The 17,612-nt window shown below is 38.7% G+C and overlaps 1 protein-coding gene across 2 annotated transcripts in view; it reads left to right on the top strand.

Annotated features, from left to right (window-relative positions):
• gramd1bb (GRAM domain containing 1Bb) overlaps positions 1 to 17,612 on the top strand; it is a 112,968-nt gene that overhangs the window by 25,937 nt on the left and 69,419 nt on the right. The window contains exons 2-3 of one of the 2 annotated variants that reach the window (XM_081373276.1): positions 627 to 704; positions 2,356 to 2,382. The gene's annotated coding sequence lies outside the window, so the exon portion shown is untranslated. The remainder of the gene's footprint in view (positions 1 to 626; positions 705 to 2,355; positions 2,383 to 17,612) is intronic. The other variant, XM_081373277.1, reaches the window with a different exon arrangement.

Genomic DNA, 17,612 nt, shown 5'->3' with positions numbered 1-17,612 from the left:
CTCCTGGCCTCTTCCTCCCATCCATCCTCCCTGACACGTACCGTTACTGCAGGGCCGGCCCAGCTATCGGTAGGCGCTGGCGGTGCCACGGTAGCCTACCTGAGAAAACGTTTTGGAAAAGACGGACTATGGACCCAACCAACTCTATAGGAGGGGAGGGGAGAACTCCCTCGCATGGTACAACCCATGCAGAGGCTGCGCGCTGCGGTGTCAGAATGCGGAACGTGTGTAGCCTAATGTAACTAATGTGACAAATGTGGAAAAAAATAAATAAAAAAAAATCCTCGACCGGCCCAAAAGTGAAGCGGCCCACCGGGGATTCTTCCGATTACCCACCCCGGGCCTGTGTGACACTGAAGACTGGAGTAATGATGCTGAAAATTCATCTTTATTAACACAGGAACCAATTACATTTTAAAATAAATTAAACAGGAAAACAATTATTTTAAATTGTAATAATATTTCTCAATTTGTATTGTATTGTATTTATTATTATTTGTCAAATAAATGCAGCCTTGGTAAACATACGAGACTTCTTTCAAACGCAAAATGTAGAACGGTGTAGTTAGACGTTTCATGTGGTCACGGCAGGATGATTGACACTTCTCAACATGACTCTTTCCCAGCAGCCAGCAGAGCAGCCAGCAGAGTAGCCATGACGACGACTCCAGCCGATTCCTGACTCCCTCCATCCGCGAGGACAGGTACGTGCACCGCGTGTCCTGTGTCTCTGCATGTCAGAAACATCAATAATTAAGGTCAGTTTTAATAAATGAATTGATTTGTGCGGAGGTTCTCAGCCAATCAGAACTCCCAAGAGCTCAGGGACAAAGAGGAATTGTTACATAATGCTTTCCACTGATGCTCAACTCAGCGGCTTTAACAAGCATGAAAGGCATAAACATGGATTCAACCGCCAGGCTTGATCTGATGATAATAAAAGCATAGTTTTCATTCATTTTTAGTTCACGATTCCTAATGCATTATCTAATGGGAACAAATCAAACCTTATTGTAAATAATAATAATTTCCTTAAAAATTTGAAACATATGCTTTTGCCTTTTTAAGTGTAGAAATACTTTTTGGGGACACTTTTAAAACCTGAACATTCATCGTACACTTGCCAACTATATAAATGGTTACAGAGAAAAACTGGACATCATACACTGAATCAGGGCCATACGCAGGGTCTTATAAATACCAAAGTCCCAAAAATGGAGGAAATTTCCTGATCTCGACATGTGCATTTTAAGGTGTTTTGAAGACCAAAATGGACAACAGTAGCTTTTAAAAGCATGTTAGTGGGCAGCAGCATGAAGTATCATCCACACTACAAAATGGAAATGCAGAATGTTTATGACTAATCTGTTCATTTAATCAATGGTTCAATTGCTCATTCATAAAGACAGTCACTTGTCGCCACCTACTGGCTTAATGGTGCAAGCACAGACAAGCGGAGTGATACAGACAGTGAAAAAGTCCCAGTTCTGAAACTGGGGAAATATTCAAACACATTCAAGGTAAGGTTATACAAATATATTTGAAGAGTTCAGATGCAAAAGCCTTTAAGTGCCATCTGAAATTTTCTTCTAGAATTTTTCTAAATCATTTTTCTAATCATAAATCATTGTTATTGTTAATCATAGTGCCATTTAAGTGAAATTATTGAACTTAAATATACAAGCTTGATAAAAATGATCATTCTAGAAGAAAATTACAAATGGCACTTAGAGGCTTTTGCATCTGAACTCTTCATTCATACAATAATAATGGCAATATACTTAATAGGGTGCTTGTGTTGTTAGATTGAGCTTATAGTTTCCACTGTCTTTGATCAAACTGATTATTTCTGTCGGCCATTTAAAACTGTTTAGTTTAGCGACTTGCATCTTATCTCGCACTGTATGATCGTTAACTGAAGCGTCGCGTTGGGATTCGCGCTTCTGTGAACATAAATCCCGCTTGCTTTGATTGGTCTCAAACATTTTGACATTGACGAGCGGTGCTGAGTTCAGATGAGAGGGTCAGTTATCGTGGCGATGGGCGAATCATTGCAGCATCAAATTACAGTTAATATTAGGCAATTATTTCACAACTTTCATTATATACACTCAGGCCGAGGTCCTGACATGGAATCATAGTCTGAAGCAAAAAAAAAAAAAAAAAACTGCGGGTCTGTGAGTCTTTTGACGTCATGCATCATGTGATTTTCTGGGAAATCTTTCAACTTCGACAGTATGCAGACTGACTAACTAGTGGACTGCAATTTGGGACAGAAACTGGTCACATGTTGTGTTGTGTATTCCAGCCTTTACATGCATCTTAAACTGACTAACACTGTTGATTTTCTCACAGGGCTGACGGTGGAGCAGACAAGTGTAGGTAAGAATCAAGACCACATCAGTACCAGACATCCTTCTGTTCTTGAACGAGTGTGTGTGTGTATGTGTGTGGTAGATATAGCAATCTTGATCTACATATCTCTGCAAAGCTCAGTGCGACAGCTGTTTTGTTTGAGGTGAGATATCTCAGAGCCCCGCTGTACTTTTGTGAAGTTGAGCCCTGAATACAGTTGCAAGCTACGGAATGTCATTGTTTGCCTTTTTTATTGGACAAACAGCTCCGATCACAATGCCAGGGAACAAACACACTGCCGTGCTCAAACCGGGCTGTCTGGGGCTTCAGCCGTTCCGCTTTCTCTTGATTTCTGCATTTGACCTGCGAATAAGAAATATATCGAAGGCCAGACATCTGACCTGTAGTTGTGGGATAAGAGATAACAATCCATAGTTGTCCAGGAACAGAAGGTAAGTGAAGGCCAAGCACAGATTAGGTCTTGTAATGAATCTGTCAGCAGAGATGTGTTTAAATCAGTACAGTTGCATCTGTTGCGCTAATGGTGTGTTTTGTGCAAGTTCAAATCCTCTCTGTAAATCACTTCTAAAATAGTTTCCGAATAAAGTTTTCTTACTGAAGTTTTTCCACATGAACTCCTGTAGAGGAGTGCTGCGTGACACTGTGTGCTTTCATGTATCTCTCTGCGGCTGCATATAAAGATGCATTAGAAGTACTTCAAAAAAAACTTTTTTTGAAGAACATGCCTGAGGAATAAAGTAGGACTTAAACTGAAGTCTTTGAAACTTATAGCAGCTCTAAAGGCCCTTTCACAGTGATAACTCAGCTCACAGGGAACATTATTAGAATGTTTTGAAAAGGTTTGCTCAAAGTTGTGAACAAACGTTCTTCATTAACAGAATGTTCGTGAGTGATCAGGTCTTTAAAAACGTTCTCAAAGCGTTAGCACTAAAACGTTATTTATTCTTCGTTCATGAAGTGTTTTTTTGTTGTTTTTTTCTGAAATATTTTAGTTGGAATGTTTCAGAATGTTCAAAGAACATTCCCATAATGTTTGCAAAATTCTAAAATGGAATGTTCCTTTAACGTTCGCATAACCAAAAAACATTTTTAAAACATGTAAGACACTGGACTTTTTGAACGTTCAGAAATGACGTTTTCATAACCTAATGTGAACGTTAGCAAAATGTTCTTAGAATGTATATTTGTTAGTTGGGAAGACTGTGATGCATCAAGTTGTACGGCACAACGTCAAAGCCATCAAGAAGTAATGGTTATGGTGTACACATTAGATGCTCTTTGTAGAGTTTTATTTTTGGTTGACACGCTCTTGAAAAGGCACCGCTCGTGACGGGCCGCTTAAAACAACAGCATGAGATACAACGCAGTGTTGGGTTAGTGCTGTGACCGATCTGTACTAGGAGGTCAAATCATCGGTCCTGATGTGTTGCTGTGTTCTGAGTGGTCAAGACTGTTGTCTGACCACCACCACATGCCAGTTTAACCAGTGGCAAGAGGCACAGCCCATCTCTTTTGTTTCATGTCATTGGCTGCTCGTGGATTTAGAAAAGCGTATACAACCTACCACAATGGGAGCTGTGTAAAAGTGTGGCTTTAACGCATTGTCTCATGTCAATACAAGATTTAACTCTCTGCAAAGGACGGCTCTCTTGTGTCTCGCATTGTTTTTTTAAAAGTGCTGACCTCCTCATTTTTGGCTTCTTTTTGTACATATAGTGTAGATCCATAGTAAAAGAGAAAGAGCATACTGTATCTCTTTAATATCACGATTGTTTTACCTAGACCGTAATGATATTAATTAGCCTTTTCTTCCTTTTATAGTGACGTATATTTGAGTGAAACGGCTTCTGGAAGAAAAAAAGAATTTGGGTGGGACTTGATTTTGTCCTGATTGGATGGTTGTGGTTTGCTTTGATTAAAAATCACGAGGCACATGAATTAAAATAAAATAAAATACAAATAAAAATGTGCATGAATAAATAATTTATAATACTGCAATATTCCATCAAAAAAGCTGTCAATTTTGATTTCATGGTGACTTTAAAGGGGTGGTTGAATATGATTTCACTTTTCTAACTTTAGTTAGTGTGTAATGTTGCTGTTTGCGCATAAACAACATCTGCACAACATTACGACGCTCAAAGTTCAAAGCAAAGGGAGATATTTTCTTTTAAAGAAATAGCTTTTTAAGGACTACAACAAACGGCTGGTAGAGACTACACGGCATTCCTCCCGGGTTAGTGACATCACCAACCCTAAAATTTACATAAACCCCTCCCCCTGAACACGATTTATTATCAAGGCAGAATATGCTAATCAATGACTAGAAGATAACTACACATAGGCTACATAAATTCACCAACTAACCATTCAGAAATGTTGTCTTCATGTTGTCACTTCTTCTTGAGTCTCTCCATCTTTCTGACTTCGGTTTGAACATAAAAGGCTAAAAGTTGTTTAAATTTTCAGTGCACGTCTGTGTGAGGTGAGAGGACACAAGCTGTTGAAGCTCCGCCCTCTGTGCCGGGGAGCAGCAGCTCATTTGCATTTAAAGGGACACACAAATGGTGCGTTTTTGCTCACCCTCAAAAAGTGACAACTTTAACATGCTATATACAAATATCTGTGGGGTATTTTGAGCTAAAACTTCACATACACACTCTGGGAACATCAGAGACTTATTTTACATCTTGTGAAAAGGGCATTATACCACCCCTTTAACATTGAAATGTGGTTGAAATAATGGCTGTTCCTCAATATGTGCTCTTAAGCGATCTTGCGTCCTTGTGTTCTCGTATTACGTCATCATCAACCGTTGAAGTTCAATTCCAATACTCAAATACACAAATTAAGTGCATACAACCAAAAGTTTCATGCTTCAAAAAGTACAAAAATGCACAGTAAAAGTGATCCATATTAATCTAGCTGTTTAATCCAAGTCTTCTGAAGAGACAGAATAGCAGGAGGGCGAGTTAAAGATGACAGAATAAAACAATTTGGGTGAACTATCGCTCTAAAAGAACAAACCCTGTTTTGTGTTTCTTTTATTTTTGCCTTGCAATGCAGGCTGATAAAGTGCTAATTTGGATAAAGACATATCTGTTTCACAGCTCTGTGTCCTCACCTCACTCCCATAAGACGTGTGAGAGCCGAGCGTTCAGAGAGCTCTTCAGGAGCAGATAATGATCTTCAGAGCTTGACTTCAAAAAGCTGCGGACATCTTGGAATTTACTGTGGAAGAGAAGAGAGTTTGGAATTTCAGTCTCACTTCAGTTTGCATTGCTATTTTCTTCATGGAGAATCCAAAAAAAAAAAAAATGCATAAATAAGATTTTAAAATAATTTAATATTTTCGGTTTGAATGAATGATTCAATGACTCGCTCATGAAGACTTCACTTGTTTCATTACTGGATGAATCAGTGATTTTGGATTCCTCTCTTGAATGAATGATTCGATGACAAATACATTTTTGTGACAAATAAAAAGTCACTTGTCGCCACCTACTGGTGTAACGATGTAATCGATACGATCTTTATTTAAAGCGTCAAGTTACTTTAAAAAGGTGATTTAGTCTATTAGGGTTAGGGTCTATTTCAATCACTACCGTAGACACTGGTGTTTATATCTGAACCGAGCACCCACAGAAAAATAAGAGATTTCATTTTAACAGTCGCATCGGATCCCGGCGGGTCGTAATGCACACCTGATTTAAAAAAAAAACATGATTTCTGTTTTTACATGATGATAAATTGCATTTTAAGTAATTAACTAAAAAATGATCAGGTATATCAGCGAGAGAGCAACTTACAAAAACACTCATGTATTTTTGTTTGGTTGCTAATGTATTTGCAGTCCGTGTGATTCTCTTTGTGAAGCACAAATAACATTTGTGTAATGAATTCATCAACCGCTAGCCTAGAAATCTAGACGCAGCCTAGCGGCAGCAAAATTTATTTTGCAGCCAGGGTAGTCTAGCAACTCTCTGTTGACTTTCGGAGCTGTAAAAACCTAAATTGGGTCAGGCCAATCACGTCGTGTATAGAGTAGGCGGGGCGGGCTTAACATATTGACGACAGAGTTGCGACTGTTCTCGACCTTGATTTTTTTTGTGTATTCATGAGTTCACTCACATATAATATTATTTTTTATGTATTTATTTTTTTGCACATTAATGAACAATCTACACTTCTGTACAGATTGTAAATGAGCCAGACTATAGCATAAATGCTCATTTTCATCTGTAGTCCCGTATATACAGACAGAGAGCAGAATGCTCTGTCTCTTGAAGATAAATGAATATTGTATGCGTCCAGTGATCTGTGTGTGAAGGGATATGTGTGTTGTGAGCTGAGGAGGGTCAGTCCAGGTGAAGTGTGTGACTCCGGATGAGGACGTCAGCCACAGGCTCTCTCATTCCCTCTGTAGCTGAAGGGAGGAGTGCAGATCCCTCCATCATGGTGTCCAGAATTAGCCTCAGATTACTCACAGCCACAGCGGTTCTGCCATTTACATAACTCTGTCCCCTCACTCTCTCTCCATGCCTCCTCCTCACAACTGAAGCCAGCACGCTACAGCATGGCTGTTGATCTAGAGAAACTCAGTTTCCTCACATAACAAGAACGGGGATCCTAACCTGAGAGAGAGAGAAGGTGAGAGATATACTATTCTATTCTTCAGTGGTTCTCTGCAGGTTTAGTAAATAAGTCTTCCTATCTAGAAGCTTGAAGGTTCTGTGTTAAAATGACCTGTTTTTTAATGCTTTATTTTACAAGTAGTGAGTAAATAGTTGGTAGAAACAGGCTCTTCTTTCATTTGTAAATGTTTGCATTGAATTTGGTCTGTCCTGTAGATTCCATTGCATGATCGTCCTATGCTGACTGTTGGGTTGGTGTTTGGAAAGATTATAATGTGTCGTTAATTATCAAGACTATTTTAAGATATCAGAGAGAGATCCTCTCTTTATGAGAGCATAAATTTGAAACAAAATGTATTTATTTATGATGGTAAACCTACTACATGTGAGGAGAACGACCTCAAAGAACTCAGATGGATTGTAGGTTCTTCAGATCAGCGCGTTAATCTCATCTGAAAACAGAGGAAAACTAGTGTGTTCACACTAGTCAGGTTTGGTTTCTTTAACACAATCTCTGGTGTGATTGCTCTGTTAGTGCGGTTCATTTGAATAAGTGTGAACGCTGACATCTGAACCCTGGTGTGCACCAAACAAATGAACATGGATCTCAGGCCGCTTCCAGTGGGTTTGACTGAAATATGAACGCTGCACAGACCAAAGACATCTAAACGAACCAAAAACAGGAAGTGATGTCACAAGATGTGACCCTAAAAAGGACAGACTGCTTAAGCATACTTGGTTGATGTTGCCCATCACTGTTCAGTACAGGCCGTATCCTTGCATAAGATCTTCTTGTGTGCAGAGGAAATCCTAGTACTCTTCTGACTACTTTACTCATTTTCTAAGCTCTTCATGAGTTCGGTTAGCCTGACAAGCCAGACCCACATCAAGATGTTGGGACTGGGAACACACCATTGGCAAGGCTCAATCTGAGGGGCGGGATAAACAGTTGTCTTTCAAATTCCCTCTGCACGCAATAGGATAGCGCTACAACCAACCAGAGCGTTTTCCCACCAGCGGAGCTAGTTGATAGATTAAACTTTTGCCCTATCCGGTCGGCAAAAAACACATCTTCCTTTTTTAAGAATGACTTCAGTGACTTTCTTTCTTCTTTTCTCAAAGAAAAGCTCAACTCCAAGTCACGGCAAAGGCGATTCGAAAGACCCATCTTCTTTGTTTTCAAGTAGCAGGGAATTCTCGCGGAACCGTCACAACTCTGCCATCATTATGTAAAGCCTGCCCACCGACTCTATACACGATGTGATTGGCCTGACTAGAGTTTGGTTTTTCCAGCTCGCAAGCCAACGGAGAGTTGCTAGACGACACTAGCCTGGATGCGAGCCGAACTTAGCCCCGCCCACAACATTTGAGGTCGGGAAGTTCGGTCTGGACTTGATCCGTTGTGGAGCAACTATAGAGCTGGTAAGTCCCGCCCCTTCCGCTAACCCCACTGGACCTCTAGGTTGAAAAATCGTCAATGCAAGTGAATGGGAGAAAATAATTATTTGAATTTTGCCATGAATGTGAACATATGTTGTCTGTGAATTTTTAATATAATTTTCCGTGTAAAGAATGCTACAATTTAGCTGGTAGAAGTTTGATACGGTTAGACTTTGTGTGAGAGCACTTTGTGGACTACAACTCTTCGCTGCTTTCGACGCGTTTGAAACGTCAACACCACTCGCACACGGACACTAGCTCACGGATCCCGCTAAACATGGCTGTGTCTTTGGTGCACTTCACCGCCGTCTTTCAGGGAGAGGACAAAATCGTTGAGGTTGGCGAAAACCACGGGTAAGTCAACTTTATGGGGTGACGTCACATAGGCAACATGTAGTCTTTCTCGTTATGTCTTTTCCACAACTGCTAGCCGAAGAATCATACAATATACTGTCAAGCTCGTAACATGAAAAATTATACAAAAAATTCACAGACAACATATGTTCACATTCATGGCACAATTCAAACGGGACCAGAAAATAATTATTTTCTCCCATTCACTTGCATTGACGATTTTTCAACCTAGAGGTCCAGTTGGGGTTTTACGGATGGGCGGGACTTACCAGCTCTATAATCGAACCAGAGCTGTTCGGACCAATCAAATTGTCAGGGTGGGCTTTATACGATGATGGACAGATGATCAACAGTAACTTAATCATCCACGTCACCAAAGAGCGCTTGGGTTGAATTTGTTTACAACAAAGATGACTGCCGCTGGAGAATTGAGATGTATAGATTTCGCCATCACGTCTGTTATAGAAGATATCAACAGCACATTAATTTTAAAAGAGGAACAGAGAACCGCGATCAAGGCATTTGTCGATCTGAAAGATGAATGAAGAACATACGTCTCTTACTCCGTTGCTCTGATTGGTTGTAGGTCTATCTAATTGAGTGCAGAGGCATTTTCTTTCCTGGTTCGGTTGAAACACGCCCCATAATCACATCGTCTAGATTTCTAGGCTAGAGTTCTTTAGGTTTGATATTAAAAATGACAGTGTGAACACGAAGCGAACCAAGACTAAATGTATAATTTTCTTTTTTGGACCAAAAGAACCAAGAAAACCAAACTACAAGTGTGAACACACCTGGAAGCTCTACTCTTTGAAGCATCAGTTTGTTTCCTTTGTTTACTTTTTAAAGTAAAACTGTTCAATCTAGATACAGCATGCAAGCATTCTCATTTGTAGAGAACACTAGATTTAGGCATCTGCTCAAAATGCTTGAGCCACATTGAAATAGATATTGTACTGCTAATGTCTCTCTGCTAACTATTAGGATACTGCCTTATTTTAAATGATGTACCCATATACAATGTGCAAATATATTTTTCTGTAGTTTTGTATTGTCACTTTTTTATGCTTATAAAATAAATAGTTTATTAGATTATGTGTTCTCCCTGGTGTATTGAAATGGCATCGAACCATGGATTGACTTGCATCCCTACTAGTTGGTAGCAGGTTGTTGTATAATTTATTGTACCAAAAAAATGTCTTTGGTTCGTTTTCCCAGATCAGAAGGACTGTACATGTTAAATGCATATACATTTTATGTAGTCATGATTTAGGTTTACACTTGTACATAAATGATCTGAATCTAACAGACATGGATTAAAGGTTTTTGTAGCAATACAACAGGTGTTGTGAAGAGGTGTGTGTGTGTGTGTGTCCAACATCCTTGCCCTTGTGGGGACATTATTTGAGGTAAAATATTAAAATCCAACGTGTGTGTGTGTGTGTGTGTGTGTGTGTGTGTGTGTGTGTGTGTGTGTGTGTGTGTGTGTGTGTGTGTGTGTGTGTGTGTGTGTGTGTGTGTGTGTGTGTGTGTGTGTGTGTGTGTGTGTGTGTGTGTGTGTGTGTGTGTGTGTGTGTGTGTGTGTGTGTGTGTGTGGTTATGCATGTGTGCGCGTGTGCGTTCTGTGCTTCTCTCTGGGTAGATTTATGTTTGCTGTCATTGAGGGATTTCCAAGACTTTGTGGTTTTCAATTGGGTTATTTGTTGGAGCTGAAGTCGGTCTCCCTCTCTCTGGTGAAGGTTGCTCGCCCCTGCCTATTACTCACAGTCCCTGTGATGTCCTTCAGTAGCTCAGAGCTGAGGACTGTGGGAGATTTATGAACCACTCATACCACTTTTAACCCTATAAAGCCTACTATATCATATATGATGCATGAGTTCCTAAGGCCTTTAAATCATCAACATTATCAAAACTTGAAAAACCTGTTGTTCACTATCTACTACATGCCTTTTGTTGATTGATAGTTTAATTTTAGGAAGTAAAAAGGAAGTAAAAAGCCTTTAGGGGTGTGTTCACACTGCAGGTTTGCTTTGATTAACACATGCAATTCTTTTAGTGTGGTTCATTTGAATAAGTGTGAACGCTGCCATCCGAACCTTGGTTTTAAAATCATGAAAACGTATAGAATGATGTTATTTGTCAGCCGTGTTCTGATGAGGCACACATCTTACCCTCTCATTTTCATAATCAGTTTTGCTGTGGTCTGCACTTTTGCCCATTATCACAGCTCAATTTCTGTCACGTCAGTCTGAGACGCTGTGTGTTGGTAATAAAATCCAATTTCAGTAGGGAACAGAACTCAGAGTTGAAGTAAGTGGATTTGACACCGGTGATTTGAGGGTCCCACAGAGGATCATTATGTCTAATAGAGCTAATATTAATACAGTAGAGGGTTGTGTAACTGGTATAAAATCACCACTGGTTTCACTGTCTTTGAGAGTTCATCCCTCCCGCAAAAAAAAAACATATTTCCTAATAAATGAATGATCAATATATTAAATGCTTTAACGGTGTATTTGAATATATACAGAATAATATATTGTGTAAATATATTACAATTTATTGCCGGTTATGTCAAAGTTTTTATAGAAGGTTGTAGCTGAACAATTAATAAACTATCTAGAGAGTAATAACCTCCTTCACCAACATCAATTTGGTTTTAGACCACAGCATTCCCAAGAAACGGCAATTTATTATTTCTTGGAAAAAGCTAAGCATTCTTTGGATCAGGGACATGTGATGGGAGCATGTGTTCATTGAACTAAAAAATACTGTTGATACAGTTAACCACACAATTCTTTTATCTTAATTAAGCGCATTTAATTTTAGTAAACGTTCAATTGAGTGGTTTACCTCATATTTAAATCTAAGAGATCAGTGTGTTAAAATTGAGGATAGAAAATCATTGTTTATGAGAAACAAAATGGGCTTACCTCAAGGCTCAGTCTTAGGTCCTTTTTAGTTTGTTTATAAATGATTTACCATGTTGTCCAAAATTATTCCAAAATAATAGCCTACAACTTAAAACACTAACAGATCTCCCCCTATATTAGTATTGAGCAAAACACTAGAAATAACACTTAATTTTAACATTTACTCAGAACTCATTCTGTGAATCCTGTACATGTGTGTACAATACATTCACATTTATATGGGAACATGTATGTGCAATATATGTACACAATAAAGTCTAACACTTTATGAGTATTACATTTGACTTATATTTGTCTTCATTTCTAAATAGTTTTATATGGATCAATATATAGCCTTACATGGTCATTTGCAATATATTGAAAAATATAAGCAGTAGTTTTCCATCTATGGAAATGTATTATGTAATATATCACATTATATTTTGCAGTATATTCCCATATATCTTTGTCATGTAAGGGATGCTTCTGCTTCTTTATAGGTGGTGTGTTTGCAGCTCATTTACATTGATCAGTAGATAGACACACTGTACGATTTTGGGCTGTCCCAGACGAAAGATGACCAATCGTGGCGATTTCTGTGGTTGTGGCTCCTAAACGGTGGTCATATGTCTTACAGTGAGAGAGGTTCAAAGTCTTGAGACTAAAGACAGTCTGTGATAATGTTCTGACAGGTTCGGAAATTCAGCATGATCGTCTCACAGTGTGTTTGCTGCTACGAGCTATACGTCTACTGACTAGCCAATAAAAATGCCACATGAAATGGTGTATTGATTAACACAACATGACGCTAAAACTTAATTACCTCAAGCTCCATTTGCAAAATTGGCATGCCAAGTTGGCATCTATTCACTAGCCATGACCGCTTATTCTTTGCTTCCTCATCTTTTTTTCAACCCACACAAAAAACACAATTGCCAAAGTGCGATTCATCTTGCTCTATTTGTTTACTAGCGCACGCTAACAACGTTTTATATATCTTGCATCATAGCCTTCGATTCAATGGGTGTCATCATCGTACAGTCTACATACATGTTGTACCCAAATGTATTAGATCCATGTCGTACAGATCTGTAATGCTCTGTAGGGGGCATTAGACAGACTAAACTGAAAGTAATTGTGACAATTGCTCAATAATATTAATTGAGTTGATTCTCCTATAATTTATAAAAAAAGATGAAATTACTTAAAGGGGTGGTTGAACATGATTTCACTTTTCTAACTTTAGTTAGTGTGTAATGTTGCTGTTTGAGCATAAACAACATCTGCACAACGTTACGACGCTCAAAGTTCAAAGCAAAGGGAGATATTTTCTTTTAAAGAAATAGCTTTTTAAGGACTTCAACAAATGGCTGGTAGAGACTACACGACATTCCTCCCGGGTTAGTGACATCACCAACCTTAAAATTTACATAAACCCCGCCCCCTGAACACGATTTATAGATTATCAAGACAGAATATGCTAATCAATGACTAGAAGATAACTACACATAATCTGCATAAATTCACCAACTAACCATTCAGAAATGTTGTCTACATGTCGTCACTTCTTCTTGAGTCTCTCCATCTTTCTGACTTCGGTTTGAACATAAAAGGCTAAAAGTTTTTGAAATTTTCAGTGCACGCCTTTGTGAGGTAAAAGAACAGGCTGATGAAGCTCCGCCCCCTGTGCCGGGGAGCAGTGGCTCATTTTCATTTAAAGGGACAGACACAAAAACGGTCCTTATTTGCTCACCCTCAAAAAGTGACAACTTTAACATGCTATATACAAATATCTGTGGGGTATTTTGAGCTGAAACTTCACATACACACTCTGGGGACATCAGAGACTTATTTTACATCTTGTGAAAAGGTCATTATACCACCCCTTTAAATTATTTTGATGAGTTAAAGAGTCGCCATGACTTTTTTTTACAGTTTAGAGGCTGTTTTTCAAACTATAAACTTGCTGCCTACAAGCGCAAAATCTTAAGGATCAGAGAGAAAAATTCAAGCTCTCTCTCTCTTTCCCTCGGCAATACTGCATCATGTTATTTATCCATCAGTTTTGTGCAGAGTTTGTCTGAGGCAGGAACATCTCGACCCTTCCACAAACCCCTCAAGCTGAGAGCCGAATGAGGGGCTCGCTCGTACACACACTGAAAGCAGCTTGACTCAGTCCCTCTCCGATCAGCCAGCATTAGAGGGAGCGAGAGCACTGTTGTGAATGGAAAAGATGGAAGCCTCTTGAGAGCAGTACAGTGCCATGAGTCAGAGCGAGTGTGTGTGTGTGTGTGTGTGTGTGTGTGTGTGTGTACGGAGAGAGAGGACACTGAATGTGAGCATGTCCTCGAGGGGCATGTGGGTGCTACCGTAGCTGTGTTCCTGTGATTCATTGTCAGTGAGGTCAGTGAGTGTGTGTTACTGCCATGCCTTGTCTACCTGTGTGTATTAAACCTCTATATGCAATATTCTCTGAGGCAGACAGAATTGGTGGGCGATAAGGAAAGACGTCTTTCCTTCAGTATCTTCCCCCGTATGGCAGGAAGTTTTGCAGTTTCTCCCTCCGTGTGATTGCTCATTCGCTGTGTGGATTGTGGTGCTGGCGTAGTCCTGTGAACATTATATGTGGACTGAACGATATGTGTTCACGTATGTGGTCTTGTATGTGTTTCAAACCTCCTCCTCCTGATGTTGCAATCGGCCTCATATATAGCATTTCCATGATTCCCCCTTTATGACAGTCAGATAACATTTTCTCTTTTGAAAATTCGAGTGAATTTTGATTGAATACGTAAAAAGTGTAATTTAAATATTTAATATTAAATAATTTAGCACTGTATAATTTGTCTCATTTTATTTATTTATTTATTCAGGGACAATTTACAATATATGGAGGGACAAATTACTCAGAATATATATATATATATATATATATATATATATATATATATATATATATATATATATATATATATATATATTTAAATAAAACATTTAATACATAATAAAATAATGAATAAAACATAAAATCATTAAATTAACTAATTATTTAATCACCAAAAAATGTATACTTCAGTTTATCCACTTTAATTGTTCCCAACTTGTGCTTCTAAAAAACTTGTGCTTCTTTTTTTTTTTTATCTCATCTTATTTATTTATGTCTTTTTTATATTTGTACAGGGACCATTAATAATAAATGTATTGTAAGGGTATTTGCTAAAGTCTAAATGTTAACTCTGTTTCCTGTAGGTCAAACTGGTGCTATTAAAGAAAATATACAATAGAGTAAATATAAACGAAATAGCCATCAGCCATCCTGTTCTGTTTCAAGCTTTGAAAACCCACATAACTGTTTGTGTATTTGTTTTGGGTTTTTTGCCACCAGAGGGCACAATCTGCACCTTTTCACCTCTCACATTCAGTGCAGTTCGGCCAATTTCACACACACACACACACACACACACACACACACACACACACACACACACACACACACACACACACACACACACACATACACACGCGCGTCTGGTTTACTATCTTTGTGGAGAATCTCCATAGACATTATGGTTTTTATACTGTACAAACTGTATATTCTATCCCCGTCACTTTCTGCATTTTTACATTTTAAAAAACATCACATAGTACAAGTTATAAGCTGTTCTCCTCATGGGGAACCGAAAATGTTGAGGATTTTGGATATTGCCATCTTTCTGGCATAATGTAGGGATTACCAGGCCACACACACACACACACACACACACACACACACACACACTTGTGGTACACAGATCTGGGAACATGGTGTACCTGTGGCATATTAAATGATCACAGGAAACACAACGTCACACTCACAGTCTCTCTCTCTCTCTCTCTCTCTCTCTCTCTCTCTCTCTCTCTCTCTCTCTCTCTCTCTCTCTCTCTCTCTCTCTCTCTCTCTCTCTCTCTCTCTCTCTCTCTCTCTCTCTCTCTCTGTGTGTGTGTGTGTGTTCATTATCACTGTTGAGAGAGTGACAAAAATCAGCTCAGAATAACCCGTCAGCACACACCGGCACTTGTTGTCACGGTATAATCGGCCCCTGCATGCGGCCCTGAAGTGTCTGTCATGGGACCGTGCTCCAGTGTTTCGGGGCCCATTAGTCTCTATGGAAACTGACCATCTTGTCAAGAAACATATTCACATCTGTCACTTTTTTGAATGCCTTATCCGTTTGGGATATTCTTACTGATAAAATAAGGTTTCTTGTGGATAATTTGGGGATTTTTAAAGATGTTACAATTTATTTTATTACAATTTTTGAGAGACGAGTGTTAATTGAGTTGTTATTTTGGTTTATGAGTTTCTAGCTTTTATACTGGATGTGGATGATGTAATTGGATTGTGTGTGTGTGTGTGTGTGTGTGTGTGTGTGTGTGTGTGTGTGTGTGTGTGTGTGTGTGTGTGTGTGCGTGTGTGTGTGTGTGTGTGTGTGTGTGTGTGTGTGTGTGTAAAAGAGCATCTGTTTGTGTATTAGACGCAGCACTGCCTCTTTCACAAGTTCATGTTTCTATACACCCTTGTGAATGTAAGCATATTCAACCCTTTACATAGACAGTGATGAGAGAAGGGAAGCACAATGACACTGAGGAGGCGATGAAGAGGAGGAGGGCTGATTCACACACTGAGCGTGGGGAGACGCCACAATGACACGCCACTGAGATTTAAAATGCAGTATATCGAGAAACAAATGGCAAATGAAGCTGGGAAGAAACAATGAGAGTCGGTTACTTAATTCCTTTTATATAGGGATTCATCAAGATAAAAAAAAATAATAATAAAAATACTAAAAACTAAAATCAGTAATTTTGAGATTCGTTTTGAGTTTGGGTCAGTATGATATACAGTATATATATCATATATATCATATATATATATATATATATATATATATATATATATATATATATATATATATGATATATATTATTTAGAAGTACTTTTATTTAGCAAAGACATATTAAAGGGATAGTTCACTTTGAAAATAAATTTTGATATGTTTTAGCTTACCTCAAGGGCATCCAAGATGTAGGTGTCTTTTTTTCCGCAGTAGTTTCAATTTTGATATTTTTAGGTCAAACCGTTCTTGTCTGTCAGTCATATAATGCAGGTCTATGGTCACTGTATCAAAACACAAGCACAGAGTCCAAATTAAAACAATTCCCCATCGTAAGTACACATTGATGGCCTAAGACACGAAACGAGCGGTTTGTGTGAGAAAATGAACAGTATTTATATCGTTTTTACCTCTTGTAACACAGCCACGTCCAAGTGATCTGACGGCGCGGGCGGGTATAGATGTATAAATAGATGTCGCCTTGGCTACGGTTTCGTTCCAATGAACTGCAGTAGCCAAGGCGACATCTATGTATACATCTATACCCGCCCTGGCCGTCAGATCATTTAGACGTGTGCTGTTTTCAAGAGATAACAACAATATAAATATTGTTCGTTTTCTCACACAAACCGCTCGTTTCGTGTCTTAGGCCATCAATGTGTACTTATGATGGGGAATTGTTTAATTTGGACGATGGGGAATTGTTTTAATTTGGACTCTGTGCTTGTGTTTTGATACAGTGACCATCGACCTGCATTATATGACTGTCAGACAAGAACGGTTTGACCTAAAAATATCAAAATTGAAACTACTGCGGAAACAAAGACACCTGCATCTTGGATGCCCTTGAGGCAAGCTAAAACATATCAAAAATTAATTTCAAAGTGAACTATCCCTTTAAATTGATCAAAAGTCACCCTAAATAAATGTTATAATAGATTTCTATTTCAAATGCCGTTTTGGACTTTCCTCTCATCAAAGAGATCTGAAAAATGAATGCACCAATGGTGAGCATAAGAGAC

The sequence above is a fragment of the Scardinius erythrophthalmus genome (genome assembly GCF_964197995.2).
Source record: "Scardinius erythrophthalmus genome assembly, chromosome: 8".
Classification (NCBI taxonomy): domain Eukaryota; kingdom Metazoa; phylum Chordata; class Actinopteri; order Cypriniformes; family Leuciscidae; genus Scardinius; species Scardinius erythrophthalmus.
The sequence above is the reverse complement of the archived record's forward strand: the minus strand, read 5'-3'. Positions and strand labels throughout refer to the sequence as shown.